Genomic DNA, 5982 nt, shown 5'->3' on the forward strand with positions numbered 1-5982 from the left:
CGGCAGCCCAGCTTCAGGTTGAGATGTTGTTCACAATCTTAGCTATCGAGAGCACAGCGTCACTGGCCCATGTGGGAACCGAACCGGCAGCCCTGCTGCTCAGAGCTTGCACTCCCAATCCAACTCTTAACCAACTGAGCCACTCAGCCAGCCTGGTGTATGATCTTTCTAATGTATTGCTGAATTCAGTTTGCTAATAATTTGTTGAAGATTTTTGCCTATGTTCATCAGGATACTGGAATGTCTTTGTTTGGCTTTGGAATCAAGGTAATGGTGGCTTGTGAAATGAGGTTGGGAGCCTTCCCATCTCTTGAATTTTTTGGAATACTTTGAGAATGATGGGTGTTAATTCTTCTTTAAATGTTGGGTAAAATTCACCTCTGAAGCCATCTGGCCCAGGGCTTTTGTTTGTCAGGAGATTTTTGATTACTGATTTGATTTCATCAGTAGTAATCGATCTGTTTAAATGTTATGTTTCTTCTTGATACAGTCTTGGAAGATTGTTTATCTCTCTAGGGATTTGTCTATTGCTTTTAGATTGTCCAATTTATTGTCATATAATTGTAGTATTTTTTTTACAATCCATTGTATTTGTGTGATGTCAGTTGTTACTTCGCTTTCATGTCTGATTTTATTTATCTGGGTCTTCTCTTTTTTTCTTGATGAATCTCATTAAACGTTTATCAATTTTGTTTATCTTTTTAAAGAACCAGCTCTTGGTTTCATTGATCTTTTGTATTGTTGTTTTTAGACTATTTTGTTTATTTTCACTCTGATCTTTATTATTTTCTTCCTTCTACTCACTTCAGGTTTTTTTGTTGTTGTTTTGTTTTTTTTCCTAGTTCCTTTAGGTGTGAAGTTAAATTGTTTATTTGAGGTTTTCCTTGTTTGTTTGTTTTTTTGAGTAGGGCTGTATTGCAATGAATTTCCCTCTGAGGACTGCTTTTGATGTGTCCTGTAGATTTGGGGTGGTTGTGTTTTCATTTTCATTTGTCTCAAGATATCTTTTGATTTCTTCTTTGATCTCATTGTTGACCCATTCATTATTTAGTAGTCTGTTATTTAGCATTCATGTGCTTGTGTGTTGTGTTTTTTCGGTTTTTGGGGTTTTTTTTTGAAGTTGATTTTTCATTTCATATCATTGTGGTTGGAGAATATCCTTGATATGATTTCAGTCTTCTTAAGTTTATTGAGACTTTTTATGTGGCCTAACATGTGGTCTTTCTTGGGATGTTCCATGTGTGCTTGAAAAGAATATATATTCTGCTGCTTTGGGGTGAAATGCTGTAAAAATATCAATTAAATCCACCTGGTCTGAAGTGTCATTTAAGGCTGTTGTTTCTTTGCTGATTTTCTGTCTGTAAGATCTATCAATTGATGTCAATGAGGTGTTAAAGTCCTCTACTATGACTGTATTATGTTAATCTCTTCCTTTATGTTTGTTAATATATGCTTTATGTATTTAGGTGCTCCTATGTTTGGTGCATAAATGTTTACAAAGGTTGTATCCTCTTGTTGGATTGATCCTTTTATCATTATGAAATGTCCTTTGTCCCTTGTTATAGCCTTTGTTTTAGAGTCTATTTTGTGTGATATAAGTATTGCTACTCCAGCTTTTAAAATTTTCCATTTGCATGAAAAACACTTTCTTTTTTTATCCCTTTACTTTCAGTCTGTGTGTGTCTTTCTATGTATGTCTTTTGTAGGCAGCATATGTATGGATTTTGGGTTTTTTTTTTTATCCATTCAACTTCCCTCTCTCTTTTGATTGGAGCATGACCACAGTGTAGGAGTTGCTGTATAGGGGCTGACCTCACGGAGCGGTATTTGCCCCAGTGGGCTCTGATGCCTGCCCAAATCACCCTTTGGCTGTGCTGCTTGTGCAGCTAATCAGGTGGTGCTCTCATGTGATCTGAAGCTGGTCACTTAGTATGTTGGTTCTGGGACCTCTTGGGAGGGGTTCCCCTGCTGGCCAAGATCAGCCACTGACTGTGATCATTCAGGGGGCTACCTGGTAGGAGCTACAAAGCAAACCTGTGATGGACCTGGATGTGTGTGGGAAATGCCACTCTGTAAACTGAGGCGGGCTGTCACCAGTATCAGGCCTGGGGTAGCACAGCAAAAGGCCTTTATTTTGGGAGGGGAGTGGTGGTGAGTAAATCTAGTTAAAAATTATTCTGGATTTGTCGTTGCTATCATTACCTTCAATGTATAATAATAGGCTTCAAAGTCATCTCGTGGTAGGCTGCTGTTACCTTGGGTTTAATGTATAGCCTGAGGTGCAAAAGGGTTTTACTCAGTGTTCCTGTTCCTCCTATAAGTTTTCACCCATTCCTTTACATCTTTGCCACAGTAGAGACCGTTCTCCATGCTCTTATCCTGCCCCTTAGAGGTAGACAGGTGTTGCTTGCTAATCAATCTCTATCCAGTCTCCCTGCTCTGCCCCCAATCTTTCTTCTAAATACTCAGTGAAGGGTCATGAGAAAGAGCTTGCAAATGAGTTTGAATTATCTTGGTCCAGGGTCCTTAGCTATTTCAAATTGACATAGCAGCCAACACCTGCCCTTTAAGAATTTGTTAATATTTAACTGATCTTCTTGTTCACTTGTGCTGGTGCCAGAACAGCACCACCTCTTGTCTGCTGTACCTCATGTGAAATTTTGGGCATCCCATCTCTCCTTAAAGGGATTTGTCGAATTTTGCTTACTTGGCTACCATGAGTAGTTCTCTTCTTGCACTTGAAATTTTATGATTTTGTAGATTATTTTACATTTTCTCACTGTTGGGTCAAAGTGACTTTTTTGCAGCATTCTATTTCCTAAGCAGAAGCAGAGGCCCACAGCTACAGAGATGAAGTAAATACAGCTTTGTTTATTACACTTCTATTACCAGGTGCTGTGATGAGCAATTTATAAGTGCTCATTCTCAACTTCATAGCACATCAAATGCTAGATGTTCCTGTGCTCATTTTACATATGAAAGAACAGACTTTTCCCACAGGCTAGATAGTAAGTGCCAGAACAAGAATTTACATTTAGTTTTTTTCTGATTCTAAAGCTCTTTTCTTCACTACTCATTGTTGCCTCTGGCTCAACTATTGAGTCTATAGAGATAAAATGGAGAAGTTTATAAAAATAATCATGTAACAGTGGAATACGTGCTGTTATAGAGGCAAGCAGAGGACATAGGAAAATTAAATAGAGGGATCTCCAAACTGAGAATCAGAAATGTCTACCCAAGGAGATGATTTCTAGAATGCTTTTTGATGGATGAGTAGGAATTAGGCATAAAGTGATAGATGTTACATGCCACAATTTGTGCCCACTCAGCTTCTTTTGAGTATCTTCCTATATTTTCCACATGATGCTTCCCTATTGTGGAAGCCAGTATTTGGTTTCCCTGTCTCCCTTGCAGCTAGGTTACAGGCATGTGACTTAGCACCACCAGTTAAATATTTGAATTGGAAAGAGGCCATCCATGGAGCCCATTCCCGAGAAGGTAGTAGAGCATCCTAGGGAAGCACCCTGCTTTCAGAGGCAGTAGATATAGAAGTCCTAGCAGCAGTGTCCTTTGTTTAGTGTCCTTGCTCTGAAATATGTGTTCACTGGTAGTTGGACATGTTTTTGGGGCAGATCTGTGACATAATTTAGGTATCGTTCTTGGCTGCTTTGCCTTCAGGCCTGATTCTCTGAGATTCTGTGAAGTGTCTTAGTATCCATTAATAAATTCACTTTTCACTTAACTGAAGTAAAGTGGGTTCTGTTGTTTATAGTTAGGAATCCTGCCTGAAACAGGGGCATTCCAGGTAGAGGTAAAAATTAGCAGAAGTTAGAAAGTAAAGAAAACAGGAAGCACTCAGAAAACTGGAGCTGTGAATAGTAATTTAGTGTTAATGGAGTAGAAAATAGGTGAAAGAAGACACTGGAGATGTTGACAGGCCTTATATAATGAACATTGAATTAATTAAAATAAATTAGGAAGGTGACAGTATCATATTTGTATTTTAGGATAATCACTCTGGCAGCTATGTAGAAAATGGACTAGAGGGACATCTGTGAGAGAAGGAGCAAGGAGACCTATTAGGAGATAATCGTAGTAACAACAGTGAGAAGTTATGAGCTGTTGAATTAAATCAGTCACAGTATGAATGAAGAGCATGGGACCAAGTGAGGAAATATTTAGGATATACAAGAAATTTAAGATGCTGATTAATTGGATGTGAAAATAATAAAGGAAAGGGGTTCTAGAATGATTCTCATGTTTCTAATTTAGATAAGTGGTAGTGCCACTCACTGAGAAATGAAATACAAGAGGAGGTAGGGATATAGAGTGAAAGATGAGGAGTTTGACAAGTTGCAATTGAGAAGTCAAACAGAGATGACCTATAGGAAATTGAATACATGGGACTAGATTGGAAGATAGAGAGAGATTTCTACATTAATAATGTATAGATTGTAGACATCTTAATAATGGTGAGCTCAACCAGGTGAAACATGTCCCATGAGAAGAGAATGGGGCACAAGATACAACCCTGGGTAAATAACATGCATGGTTTGGTTGGAGGAAATGAGGAACATAAAATAAACTAAGAAGGAATAATCAGAGGATTAGGGTCAAAACTAAAGCATGAAGAGATCAATTGGTTTTGTTCCATATTGAGAATGTTTAGTTAATACGGCTTCAAGATATTTATTGGTGACCTTTGGATGGACATTTTGGTGAAGAGATGGAACCAAATAGAGGGGATAAATAAGGGATTAAAGGCCACTCTTTTCAGTGAGTAAGAAATGAGAGGAAGGAGAGAACTGAGTAATCATCTAGAGTTAGGTAAGAAGGTAAATAATCATAGGCCTGCTACATGTCTATTGGTATGGGTGACTTAATAACATGGGCAAAGACCAATGGGAGCCAAGGAACTCCAGGACCATGGTTTAAATGTAGCATCTGCAATGACCTTGAAGTTGCTCAAGATGATAATAGAACTTGGGATGCAAAGGAAGAATAAGCCAAATGCCACAGTCCTTGATGAATGTTAGGAAGTAACAGAAAACCCAGCAGACATAATGGGTAAGTAGGCAGTCCATTTTGACAGCATGGTTAGATGGTATACACTTCAAAGAGGAGGGATTTTTATTCATGCACAAAGGTGTAATTATAAGGATTGTCATTCATTTTCTTTCTAAATTTGTAGTATATGAAGTGATATAATCAGGAGAGAGGGATCTTATCAGGAGATTGGACAATGCTCTGGGAAGAGGTTGAGGATGTTGGAAATTTATTTTGTACTGAGAGCACTAAAGAAAATGGTGGCAAAGTCAGGGAGAGAGTGAAGCTGTGGGAAGATAAGTGGAGGAAAAGACAAGTGCAGAAGAATATTGGGAGAAGAATGTGAGATGAGAGAGAGAGATTATTGGGATGGTTTCAATTCGAAACTGTGACAAATGATGACATGGATGTAGGCCTAATGGGTTGAAAGTTTCAGGTGAAACTCAAGTCAAAGCATCAGAAGTTCCTGTCTAAGTCTGAGGTCCAACGATCCAGAAGATCTGACCTGCTCTGATGGTGGTCTTAGATTAATGATGTTGGCAAACTTTGTATTTAGAGTTAAAAATAGAAGATTGTTGGGAAGTGTGATGCTGAGAAAGTCTCAGGCAGATGGAATTAATCAATTCCTACATTTTAGAAGTTTGAAACAGCACCAGTTTTAGGTGACTAACGGATTAGGTAAATCTCTAGATGGAAGCAAATAGAGCCTAAAGTGTTCCAAATACTTTCTTTGTCAAAAAATGTTGAGAACATTCACATTTATGCAGGAAATTAGCTCAGGGTGTGGGCAGAAGTTTCTTTTGTTTTTTTTTGTTTTTTAAAGATTTTTATTGGGTAATTGGGGGGATGGGAACAGCACTGGGGAATTGGGGGAAGGGGAACAGACAAGTTGCTGTCGTTTTGTTCTTCAATCTAGTTGTGGAGGACGCTGCTTCA

Source organism: Hipposideros armiger, unplaced genomic scaffold (assembly GCF_001890085.2).
Source record: "Hipposideros armiger isolate ML-2016 unplaced genomic scaffold, ASM189008v1 scaffold_527, whole genome shotgun sequence".
In the NCBI taxonomy this organism is placed as follows: Eukaryota; Metazoa; Chordata; class Mammalia; order Chiroptera; family Hipposideridae; genus Hipposideros; species Hipposideros armiger.